Below are 13,708 nucleotides of genomic sequence, written 5' to 3' on the forward strand. Positions count from 1 at the left end.
AATCAAGCAAGGCTCAAATTCAGTACAGGACAATGTGTGAAAGAAGTATTATGTGATATTGCTCCCTAGAACACTTGTCATCTTCTTTTGAGATGGGCATCGATTCATTTTAAAACGCTCAATCTTGATGAACGTTCCCTTTATTTGAGGCATGAGGGACATGAAATGAAGTTGAAATTTATGACACCAAAACAAGCCAGTAAGGATCACCATAGGCTGAAGGAGAAAATAGAAAAAGAAAGAATAGAAAAAGAACAAATATAAACTGCAGAAGGAAGGGAAATTGAAGAAAAAGAAAAGGAAGTAAAGAAAAAGATGATGGAAAAGGTAGTAGAGAAACAAGGTGTTTAATCGAAGGCCACCGATGTTTAGTTGCATTCGTTTACGAAAGCGACAACAATGTTGTAAGCCAAAGATTGGTGGAGAAACTCTTGTTACCACCAAGCTTTCATCCAAATCAAGCAAGGATCAAATTCAGTACAGGACAATGTGTGAAAGAAGTATTATGTGATATTGCTCCCTAGAACACTTGTCATCTTCTTTTGAGATGGGCATCGATTCATTTTAAAATGCTCAATCTTGATGAACGTTCCCTTTATTTGAGGCATGAGGGACATGAAATGAAGTTGAAATTTATGACACCAAGACAAGCCAATAAAGATCAACATAGGCTGAAGGAGAAAATAGAAAAAGAAAGAATAGAAAAAGAACAAATATAAAGTGCAGAAGGAAGGGAAATTGATAAAAAACAAAAGGAAGTAAACAAAAAGATGATGGAAAAGGTAGTAGGGAAACAAGGTGTTTAATCAAAGGCCACCCACGTTTAGTTGCATTCGTTTACGAAAGCGACAACAATGTTGTAAGCCAAAGATTGGTGGAGAAAGTCTAGTTACCAACAATCTTTCATCCGAATCTAGTAAGGATCAAATTCAGTACATGAAAATGTGTGAAGGAAGTATTATGTGATATTGCTCTGATGAACTCTTGTCATCTTCGTTTGAGATGGGTATGGCATCATTTTCAAACGCTCAATCTTGATGAACGTTCCCTTTATTTGAGGCATGAGGGACATGAAATGAAGTTGAAATTTATGACACCAAGACAAGCCAGTAACGATCAACATAGGCTCAAGGAGAAAATAGAAAAAGAAAGAATAGAAAAAGAACAAATATAAACTGCAGAAGGAAGGGAAATTGAAGAAAAAGAAAAGGAAGTAAAGAAAAAGATGATGGAAAAGGTAGTAGAGAAACAAGGTGTTTAATCGAAGGCCACCGATGTTTAGTTGCATTCGTTTACGAAAGCGACAACAATGTTGTAAGCCAAAGATTGGTGGAGAAACTCTTGTTACCACCAAGCTTTCATCCAAATCAAGCAAGGATCAAATTCAGTACAGGACAATGTGTGAAAGAAGTATTATGTGATATTGCTCCCACGAACACTTGTCATCTTCTTTTGAGATGGGCATCGATTCATTTTAAAACGCTCAATCTTGATGAACGTTCCCTTTATTTGAGGCAAGAGGGACATGAAATGAAGTTGAAATTTATGACACCAAGACAAGCCAGTAACGATCAACATAGGCTCAAGGAGAAAATAGAAAAAGAAAGAATAGAAAAAGAACAAATATAAACTGCATAAGGAAGGGAAATTGAAGAAAAAAAAAGGAAGTAAAGGAAAAAATGATGGAAAAGGTAGTTGAGAAACAAGGTGTTTAATCAAAGGCCACCCACATTTAGTTGTATTCGTTTACGAAAGCGACAACAATGTTGTAAGCCAAATATTGGTGGAGAAACTCCAGTTACCAACAAGCTTTCATCCGAATCAAGCAAGGCTCAAATTCAGTACAGGACAATGTGTGAAAGAAGTATTATGTGATATTGCTCCCTAGAACACTTGTCATCTTCTTTTGAGATGGGCATCGATTCATTTTAAAACGCTCAATCTTGATGAACGTTCCCTTTATTTGAGGCATGAGGGACATGAAATGAAGTTGAAATTTATGACACCAAGACAAGCCAGTAAGGATCACCATAGGCTTAAGGAGAAAATAGAAAAAGAACAAATATAAACTGCAGAAGGAAGGGAAATTGAAGAAAAAGAAAAGGAAGTAAAGAAAAAGATGATGGAAAAGGTAGTAGAGAAACAAGGTGTTTAATCGAAGGCCACCGATGTTTAGTTGCATTCGTTTACGAAAGCGACAACAATGTTGTAAGCCAAAGATTGGTGGAGAAACTCTTGTTACCACCAAGCTTTCATCCAAATCAAGCAAGGATCAAATTCAGTACAGGACAATGTGTGAAAGAAGTATTATGTGATATTGCTCCCACGAACACTTGTCATCTTCTTTTGAGATGGGCATCGATTCATTTTAAAACGCTCAATCTTGATGAACGTTCCCTTTATTTGAGGCAAGAGGGACATGAAATGAAGTTGAAATTTATGACACCAAGACAAGCCAGTAACGATCAACATAGGCTCAAGGAGAAAATAGAAAAAGAAAGAATAGAAAAAGAACAAATATAAACTGCATAAGGAAGGGAAATTGAAGAAAAAAAAAGGAAGTAAAGGAAAAAATGATGGAAAAGGTAGTTGAGAAACAAGGTGTTTAATCAAAGGCCACCCACATTTAGTTGTATTCGTTTACGAAAGCGACAACAATGTTGTAAGCCAAATATTGGTGGAGAAACTCCAGTTACCAACAAGCTTTCATCCGAATCAAGCAAGGCTCAAATTCAGTACAGGACAATGTGTGAAAGAAGTATTATGTGATATTGCTCCCTAGAACACTTGTCATCTTCTTTTGAGATGGGCATCGATTCATTTTAAAACGCTCAATCTTGATGAACGTTCCCTTTATTTGAGGCATGAGGGACATGAAATGAAGTTGAAATTTATGACACCAAGACAAGCCAGTAAGGATCACCATAGGCTGAAGGAGAAAATAGAAAAAGAAAGAATAGAAAAAGAACAAATATAAACTACAGAAGGAAGGGAAATTGAAGAAAAAGAAAAGGAAGTAAAGAAAAAGATGATGGAAAAGGTAGTAGAGAAACAAGGTGTTTAATCGAAGGCCACCGATGTTTGGTTGCATTCGTTTACGAAAGCGACAACAATGTTGTAAGCCAAAGATTGGTGGAGAAACTCTAGTTACCACCAAGCTTTCAGCCAAATCAAGCAAGAATCAAATTTAGTACAAGACCATGTGTGAAAGAAGTATTATGTGATATTGCTCCTACGAACACTTGTCATGTTCTTCTGAGATAGGCATGGATTCATTTTCAAACGCTCAATCTTGATGAACGTTCCCTTTATTTGAGGCATGGGGGACATGAAATGAAGTTGAAATTTATGACACCAAGACAAGCCAGTAAGTGATAGACGTCCTTGGAGTAGAAGAGGGAGGAAATCCATGGAGAATGTTGAGGAGAAGATGAAGTGCAGCGGAATTTGGAGAATTAGAGAAAGGTTGCTCTCGGAAATGGAGAATTTGATGAAGATGAAGAGTAGAAGTGGAGCTATGGTATGGAAGGTGGCTAGAGGAGATGAAGGAGAAGGTTAGCCATGTGTGCTCTCAAATTAATAGAAGTGTGGAGTGATCTCAAACACTAGCATCTATTAGCAATTCAAGAGTAACCATTACAATATTTGAGTGGCTCTATTTATAGGCACATGGCCGGCCAAATAAAGAGAAAATGCAACAAAGATGAAATGCAAATGTAGCTTGGAGAAGAAGCTTGATTGTAGACCATGTGATGTAGTAGATGAGTCTAGATGGTGCCAAGTGGCGTATCACACTCTCCTTGCCCAAGTCACACACACCATGCTTCCATCACATGCTCCTTGCTTAGTTCATACTTTGCTTGCATCCAAAAGGAGAGCCACTCTAGTAACTCTTGGCCAAAGGTGGCACATTGGGCTCGGCCCAAATGATCCCAACAAGTGTTCTAGCTTTTATTGAAAGCAAAGCCTAAACAATGGCCCAATTTAAATCTAGACTATTTCCTTCATGCATCATCTCATATTTTAGAGATTTCTTTAGCCCATGTAAATAATGTAAAAAGCCCATGATTGACTTGATCATCTTGTGAGAGGCCCATGTGAATCTTTCTCATCATGCTTCTAGTGATTGGGCCTTGATATGGGCTTGGGCTTGTTGATGCACTTGAGCTTGGGCTTGTTGGGGTCACATCATCCCCTCCCCCTTGAAGAGGATTTGCCCTCAAATCTTGGTGGTCACCCTCTTCATCAAAAATACCTACAAAAGGAACTAAATCAGTAATGTTGAAAGTAGGATGCACACCATATTCCGGAGGAAGATCCAATTGATAAGCATTATTATTGATCTTCTTGATGATTTGGAATGGACCATCACCTCGGGGACTAAGTTTGGATTTTCTTATATTAGGAAATCTTTCCTTCCTTAAGTGCAACCAAACTAAATCTCCTTCATTAAAAGACCGAACTCTCTTTCCCTTGTTTTTAGAATGAGCAATCTTTTCAACATGGGCTTGAATTTGGTGTTTAACCTTCTCATGAAATTCTTTTATGAACTTGGACTTAGAAACCCCTTCTTTATGAACAAAATCAAAAGAAGTTGGAAGAGGTAATAAGTCCAATGGTGTGAGAGGGTTAAAACCATAAACTACCTCAAAGGGTGAGAGTTTGGTGGTGCTATGGACCACTCTATTGTAAGCAAATTCAATGTGGGGAAGATACTCATCCCAAGATTTATGATTCCCCTTAAGCAAAACCCTAAGCAATGTGGAAAGGGATCTATTGACTACCTCAGTTTGCCCATCAGTTTGTGGGTGACAAGAGGTAGAGAAAGAAAGTTTTGTTCCTAGCCTAGACCACAAGGTCCTCCAAAAATGGCTTAGGAATTTAGCATCCCTATCAGACACAATTGTTTTGGGTAATCCATGAAGGCGAACCACTTCTCTAAAGAACAACTTTGCTATGTTGCTAGCATCATCTACTTTGTGGCATGGTATAAAATGTGCCATTTTAGAAAAACGGTCCACTACCACAAATATAGAGTCAACACCCCTAGAAGTCCTTGGAAGCCCTAGGACAAAATCCATACTTATATCCTCCCAAGGGGTGGAAGCAACAGGCAAAGGAGTATATATCCCTACAGGCATTGCGCTAGACTTAGCATGCAAACAATTCAAACAACTAGCGCAATAGTTTTGTATTTCCCTTTTCATATGGGGCCAAAAGAATTTCTCTTTAAGCATGGCCAAAGTTTTGGCGACCCCAAAGTGACCCATAAGTCCCCCCTCATGCATTTCTTTGATCAAAAGTTTTCTATGAGAACCTAGAGGAATACATAGGCGGCCTTCTTTGAAAAGATATCCACTTGAGAGATAAAAGCCGCCTTGGGACTTAGTGAGACAATCATGATAAATGGTAGCAAAGAAGGGATCATGAATATACAATTCACATATGTTGTCAAATCCAAGAATTTGGGATCCAAGCTTGGCTAAGAGAGTATATCTCCTTGATAGTGCATCAGCCACAACATTAGCTTTCCCTTTCTTGTACTTGATAACATAAGGGAATTGTTCCAAGTACTCAACCCACTTTGCATGCCTTTTATTCAATTTGTGTTGGCTCTTCAAATACTTGAGAGTTTCATGATCACTATGGATAATAAACTCTTTTGTTACAAGATAATGTTCCCAAGTATGAAGAGCTCGCACAAGAGCATATAGCTCTTTGTCATAGGTGGGATAGTTACGAGAAGGACCATTTAGTTTTTCACTAAAATAGGCAATTGGATGGCCTTCTTGTAACAAAACCGCACCTATTCCCACCCCAGAAGCATCACATTCTAGCTCAAAAGTTTTCTCAAAATTTGGAAGAGCAAGAATGGGAGCTTGGGTGAGCCTAGTCTTGATATCATCAAAAGCCTTTTGTTGTCTTTCACCCCACTCAAAAGATATGTCTTTCTTAACAAGTTCATTGAGGGGTGAAGCAATGGTGGAGAAGTTGGGGACAAATCTTCTATAAAAACTTGCTAATCCATGAAAACTTCTAATGTCCCCAACATTCTTTGGCACAGGCCATTCTTGGATGGCCTTGATTTTTGCGGGGTCAACATGCACCCCACTCTTATTGACCACAAATCCCAAAAAAATGACACTCTCTACACAGAAAGTGCACTTGTCAATTTTAGCATAGAGTTGGTGGTCTCGGAGAAGAGATAACACAACTCTAAGATGACCCACATGAAGTTTAGAGCTTGTACTATACACCAAGATATCATCAAAATAGACAACAACAAACTTGCCTATACAATCTCGCAAGACATGATTCATTAGGCGCATGAATGTACTAGGAGCATTGGTTAGACCAAAGGGCATGACTAACCATTCATATAGACCAAATTTTGTTTTGAAAGCAGTTTTCCACTCATCACCTTTTTGAATACGAATTTGGTGATAACCACTTTTGAGGTCTATTTTTGAAAATATTTGTGCTCCATGTAACTCATCCAACATATCATCTAGTCTTGGGATTGGATGCCTATATTTTATGGTAATGTTGTTGATAGCCCTACAATCACAGCACATATGCCACTTTCCATCTTTCTTGGGCACCAACAACACAGGCACATCACAAGGACTTAAACTTTTTGAACCCATCCCTTGTCTAGCAACTCATTCACTTGAGTTTCTATCTCCTTGGTCTCAATTGGGTTTTTCCTATAGGCAGGTCTATTAGGAAGACTTGCCCCTGGGACAAAATCAATTTGGTGCTCAATCCCTCTAAAAGGTGGGAGACCATGAGGGCCATCCTTTGGAAAAATATCTTGAAATTCATGAAGGAGAGCACGAATGGAAGGAGGTAGATCCTTAAGAGAAGGATGTTCAGACAAGTAAGGATTGCTTGACAAAGTAAGAGGAAGGGAGGTTGCTCATTATGAAGAGTGTGCAAAAGAGTTTTATGAGTTAAAAGAACTTCATGAGCAACATCCTTAGAAGAAGAAACTTCCTCTACCTTTGTCTTGTCCTTAGAATCTTTAGAAGCATTAGAGTTCTTGGAACTCTCTTCCTCTCTCCTAGCTCGCATTTGAACTTGATCACTAGCAACTTGGCTAGGAGTGAGGGGATGCAACACAAAAGTTTTTGAATGATGTTGGAGGGTGATCTCATTGGTGTGGCCATTGTGTAAGGTTTTATGATCAAATTGCCAAGGCCTTCCCAAGAGAATATGGCAAGCTTCCATTGGAATTACATCACATAAAACTTTATCTTTAAATTTCCCAATGGAGAACTTGACTTTCACTTGATGTTCAACTTTGAGATCCCCATCTTCATTAAGCCAATGAAGTTTGTAAGGTTTGGGATGGGGTAACAAAGTCAAATTCAACTTCTCAACCAATCTTGTGCTACAACAATTGCAACAAGATCCACTATCAATGATCAAAGAACAAGTGTTTTTCAAAACCTCACATCTTGTGTGGAAAATATTTTCTCTTTGATCATTGAGAGGAATGCTAGGTTGGTTATTGAGAAGCCTCCTAATCATCAAAAGTTTCCCTTCATTTGGATATGAATGTTCTTGAGAATCACTAGAATGAGAAGTGTCGGAGTCACTTGAAGATGACTCCTCTTGGCTAGTGTAGAGGTCTTTGCCCTTAAGCACAATGGTGCGTTTGGTAGGGCATTGAGCGGCCACATGACCTCTACCTAGACACTTGAAACATTTAATGTCACTACCTCTTTTGTTGGTGGAGGATTCACCCTTGTCACTTACCTTTGTAAGGCTCTTATGAGTGGACTCTTTTTCTTTTGAAAAATCTTTCTTTGGAAAATCACTTTTAGAAAAAGAGGGAGAATCCTTGCGAGAAGGACGTCTCAAAAGTTGTTGCTCCACCTTGATGCTCATTTGAACAAGATCATTAAAATTGCGGTAGGGGAGCAACTCAACTTTATCTCTTATGTTGTAATTGAGTCCACTTAAGAACCGAGCAATGGTAAGTTCCTCTTCTTCTTCAATTCCGGCTCTCATGATGTAGAGCTCCATCTTTTGTCTATACTCTTCTATAGACATAGATCTTTGTTGGAGCCTTTGGAGCTTGTCCAATAGCTCTCTTTTGTAATAGGAGGGAACATGGCAGGCATGAAGGGCTTCCTTAAGATCATTCCAATACTCAATATCATGTAGCCCTTTTCTCCTTCTTTGGAGGACTAAGGAAGTCCACCAATTAAGAGCATGCCCTTGAAAGCTAAGAGTAGCTAGAGACACACGCCTCTCTTCCTCCACAACATGACTCTCAAACAATTGTTCTACTTTGGCAACCCAATCAAGAAAAACCTCAACATTATCCTTCCCATAGAAATGAGGCAAATCAATTTTAACTTCCTTTGGGTGAGGAGGTATGCGCCTTTGCCTTCTTACACGAGGCGATTGTCTAAGGTTAATGCGCTCATCTTCCTCCTCTTCAAAATCATACTCATGCCTTGAAGGGGCACGAGAAGGCCTAGGAGAGGCACGGTTATTGTGGTTGGGAGGGGTAAGTTGATTGGCAATTAATTGAAGATTGGCTTGGATGGAAGCCATTTGAATTTTAAGGTCCCTAACCTCTTGAGAGAGATTATTTAGGACTCTAGGATCAACCTCAACCTCCTCATCACCACTTGTGTGGAGGTTGTTTTCATCATGTTGTTGATGTTGGGTACTAGCATGAGTAGCCCTTCTAGTGCTCATGGTGATTGAAAGAACTTAGAACTTTAACAAAATAGTGAAAGAAGAAACCAAGCACAAGTAGACCTCCAGGTTAGGCGAGGTGAGTCTAAAAGACTTCTTAAGTACCAAGGCCAATCCTTGCCAAGATGTACTTGCAAAAGGTTTCAAAGATCACACAATTGTTTAAGGCTAAGTAAATAAAATCACTTGAGACACTAAGCACTAACAAACACAAACAAGACTCAAAGAAAAGAAAAGACTAACACTAAAAACGGACCCCTAAATGGCAAAAATTTTAGAGACTTTGGTCTCACAAATTTAAACCACTAAGCGTCTAACTATGCGGCCTAAAAGCAAGGTGAGAAAGCACTTAGAACTTTCAACACACTCACTTACTAAAACGTTGCACTAGAATATGAAAAAGGTTCTACTTAGGAGATGGGATTGAACACCTTTGGTTCCCCAAGACACCTAAGTAGGCCATGAATACAATTGAGAACTTGAAAGCAAATTTGGTTCACTAATTTGGTACTCAAAATGAAGCAACCTCAAGCCACTTAATATCTCAAATTGTGATGCTCAAAAGATGCAATTTCACAATCAAGGAGGCTTCAAAATGGTACCAAATATATGTGCCAAAAAGAAGTATAAAGTACAAAGAAATAAAGCCAAAAATAAGAAACAATGCAACTCCAAATGTGCTGCCAAAGTGCTGCCAATTTGCACAAAATCAAGAGCCAAGAGCTTGGCTTGTAGCCTCCTTTTGATTTGAACAAAGACCACCACCAAGTAAGGCACTTGTAAGCACTTTAAGCCACCAAAATGAAGTGCAAAACAGCAACTATAGCCTTGGATTTAAGGCCAAAACAGCCACCAAACCTGCACCAAAAAAAAAAACAGCAAGAAAACTATACCAAGCAATGGAGTTAGCACACACACTCTCAAATGAATAGGTCCAAAACTCTCAATAGGTGAGGAAAAGGATAAGCACACAAGCTAAAATTCTACTTCAATATCCACCACCTAAGATGCTACCATATCATACAAACCATTCTAAACTCCATAGCATCATTAATCAACCAAAACCGAGAGATGAACCAAAACAAAGGAGAAAGCAAGAAAAGCTAATTAGAAATGTTAAACCAAAAGAGAATTGAAATGAAACATGACTAGAAGGAGGTTCAAGAAGTGACAAGCAAGAAATTAAAAGCTAGAAAGAAAGGCAAGCACCACAAAAAGAACCTAGAAATGCACTAGAATAGATGAAAATAGCAAAAACAGCAAGACAAAATAGTGCTCAATCATATGGCTGAAGTACTGATTGCAAAGCAGTAGCAAATGAAGTGATGAATTGACTTCCAAAGCAAATCAATAATGAAGCAATATAGAGTACAAACTCAAGCCAAAATTCATGTGAAAACGAGCACTAAAAACACACAAACACGCACAAAACAGCAATGAAACAGTGAGTTTTCGGAAACTGCAGTGCCAGAAAACGGAAATATGAGCCTCAACTTGCGTGATTTTTCATTTTTTTTGTACTCAACATTTTTGAATGATTCTTTTTTTCTATTTTTCGTCTGGATGTTAACTAAATGAGGCAAAAATCAGATTGAATTTTGGTGCACTGAGTTACTCACAAAAAATTAAAAACAGAGACTGTGCGTGCAGTGATTTGGTAGAAAACAGAAGAAAACTGGAGCAGATTTGCTCTCTGAAATTGTAGGAGATGTTCTATGGAAAGCATAGCTAAAGAACTTGATTATGAACTGAAATCAAGCATGAATCATAGAAGAACATCTTTGACACACAAAAGCACAATCCAATCGGTGAAATGGATGAAAAACAGTGAGGATTCAGGCCTTAAACATCCACACACTTCCTTGAAGGATCATAGTGTTTTGGCTGTGAGATGTGGCGCAGAAACTCAATCAATTCAGTAAGCAATGCAATTAAACGGTGGAAAAGATGAATTAAAGCACAAACAAAGCATAGAACATGACTTAAACATAACTGAAATGATAAAATGCAAAGAAGGACTGAATTCACCGAATAAAAATGCAGAAAACTCAAGAACCAAAGAACAAGTGCTGGAAAAACGAAAATGGAACCTAAAAACAGATTTGCACCAATGAAGCAAGGAGTACTACAAGGTGAATCAATGGAGATTCATGTAGCCTCAATGTCAAACGGTGGAGAACATTAAAAACATGAAAAAAACAGCAGCAAAAGTGAAGAAAACAGTGGAGAAGAGAGACAAAACGGAAAATGAAAGAGGAGACAAGTATGGACCAAGAACCTTACCCAAACCAAGAGGATGGATGCACCAAAGGCTTGGATGGCTCTAGATACCAATTGATGGACGTCCTTGGAGTAGAAGAGGGAGGAAATCCATGGAGAATGTTGAGGAGAAGATGAAGTGCAGCGGAATTTGGAGAATTAGAGAAAGGTTGCTCTCGGAAATGGAGAATTTGATGAAGATGAAGAGTAGAAGTGGAGCTATGGTATGGAAGGTGGCTAGAGGAGATGAAGGAGAAGGTTAGCCATGTGTGCTCTCAAATTAATAGAAGTGTGGAGTGATCTCAAACACTAGCATCTATTAGCAATTCAAGAGTAACCATTACAATATTTGAGTGGCTCTATTTATAGGCACATGGCCGGCCAAATAAAGAGAAAATGCAACAAAGATGAAATGCAAATGTAGCTTGGAGAAGAAGCTTGATTGTAGACCATGTGATGTAGTAGATGAGTCTAGATGGTGCCAAGTGGCGTATCACACTCTCCTTGCCCAAGTCACACACACCATGCTTCCATCACATGCTCCTTGCTTAGTTCATGCTTTGCTTGCATCCAAAAGGAGAGCCACTCTAGTAACTCTTGGCCAAAGGTGGCACATTAGGCTCGGCCCAAATGATCCCAACAAGTGTTCTAGCTTTTATTGAAAGCAAAGCCTAAACAATGGCCCAATTTAAATCTAGACTATTTCCTTCATGCATCATCTCATATTTTAGAGATTTCTTTAGCCCATGTAAATAATGTAAAAAGCCCATGATTGACTTGATCATCTTGTGAGAGGCCCATGTGAATCTTTCTCATCATGCTTCTAGTGATTGGGCCTTGATATGGGCTTGGGCTTGTTGATGCACTTGAGCTTGGGCTTGTTGGGGTCACATCAGTAAGGATCAACATAAGCTGAAGGAGAAAATAGAAAAAGAAAGAATAGAAAAAGAACAAATATAAATTGCATAAGGAAGGGAAATTGAAGAAAAAAAAAGGAAGTAAAGAAAAAGATGATGGAAAAGGTAGTAGAGAAACAAGGTGTTTAATCGAAGGCCACCGATGTTTAGTTGCATTCGTTTACGAAAGCGACAACAATGTTGTAAGCCAAAGATTGGTGGAGAAAGTCCAGTTACCACCAAGATTTCATGCAAATAAAGCAAGGATCAAATTCAGTACAGGACAATGTGTGAAAGAAGTATTATGTGATATTGCTCCCACGAACTCTTGTCCTCTTCTTTTGAGATGGGCATGGCTTCATTTTAAAACGCTCAATCTTGATGAACGTTCCTTTTATTTGAGGCATGAGGGTCATGAAATGAAATTGAAATTTATGACACCAAGACAAGCTAGTAAGGATCAACATAGGCTGAAGGAGAAAATAGAAAAAGGAAGAATAGAAAAAGAACAATTATAAACTGCAGAGGGAAGGGAAATAGAAGAAAAACAAAAGGAAGTAAAGGAAAAGATGATGGAAAAGGTAGTACAGAAACAAGGTGTTTAGTCGAAGGCCACCCATGTTTAGTTGCATTCGTTTACGAAAGCGACAACAATGTTGTATGCCAAAGATTGGTGGAGAAACTCTAGTTACCACCAAGCTTTCATCCAAATCAAGCAAGGATCAAATTCAGTACAGGACAATGTGTGAAAGAAGTATTAAGTGATATTGCTCTGATGTACTCTTGTCATCTTCTTTTGAGATGGGCATGGCTGCATTTTAAAACGCTCAATCTTGATGAACGTTCCCTTTATTTGAGGCATGAGGGACATGAAATGAATTTGAAATTTATGACACCAAGACAAGCTAGTAAGGATCAACATAGGCTGAAGGAGAAAATAGAAAAAGAAAGAATAGAAAAAGAACAAATATAAACTGCAGAAGGAAGGGAAATTGAAGAAAAAAAAAATGAAGTAAAGAAAAAGATGATAGAAAAGATAGTAGAGAAAGAAGATGTTTAATCGAAGGCGACGCATGTTTAGTTGCATTCGTTTACGAAAGCGACAACAATGTTGTCAGCCAAAGATTGGTGGAGAAAGTCCAGTTCCCAACAAGCTTTCATCCAAATCAAGCAAGGATCAAATTCAGTACAGGAAAATGTGTGAAAGAAGTATTATGAGGTATTGCTCCCACGAACTCTTGTCATCTTCTTTTGAGATGGGCATGGATTCATTTTAAAACGCTAAATCTTGATGAACGTTCCCTTTATTTGAGGCATGAGGGACATGAAATGAAGTTGAAATTTATGACACGAAGACAAGCCAGTAAGGATCAACATAAGCTGAAGGAGAAAATAGAAAAAGAAAGAATAGAAAAAGAACAAATATAAACTGCATAAGGAAGGGAAATTGAAGAAAAAAAAAGGAAGTAAAGAGAAAGATGATGGAAAAGGTAGTAGAGAAACAAGGTGTTTAATCAAAGGCCACCCACGTTTAGTTGCATTCGTTTACGAAAGCGACAACAATGTTGTAAGCCAAAGATTGCTGGAGAAAGTCCAGTTACCAACAAGCTATCATCCGAATCAGGCAAGGCTCAAATTCAGTACATGAAAATGTGTGAAAGAAGTATTATGTGATATTGCTCCTACGAACACTTGTCATCTTCTTTTGAGATGGGCATGAATTCATTTTAAAACGCTCAATTTTGATGAACGTTCCCTTTATTTGAGGCATGAGCGACATGAAATGAAGTTGAAATTTATGACACCAAGACAAGCTAGTAAGGATCAACATAGGCTGA

General features: G+C 38.4%; 1 pseudogene; it reads right to left on the bottom strand.

Annotated features, from left to right (window-relative positions):
- Nucleotides 1-3,593: 3,593 nt before the first annotated feature.
- LOC146884675 (uncharacterized) lies at nt 3,594-11,863 on the bottom strand (annotated as a pseudogene).
- Nucleotides 11,864-13,708: the final 1,845 nt, after the last annotated feature.

The sequence above is a fragment of the Vigna unguiculata genome, chromosome 7 (genome assembly GCF_037176805.1).
Source record: "Vigna unguiculata cultivar grain cowpea cultivar isolate G323 ecotype 2 chromosome 7, ASM3717680v1, whole genome shotgun sequence".
In the NCBI taxonomy this organism is placed as follows: Eukaryota; Viridiplantae; Streptophyta; class Magnoliopsida; order Fabales; family Fabaceae; genus Vigna; species Vigna unguiculata.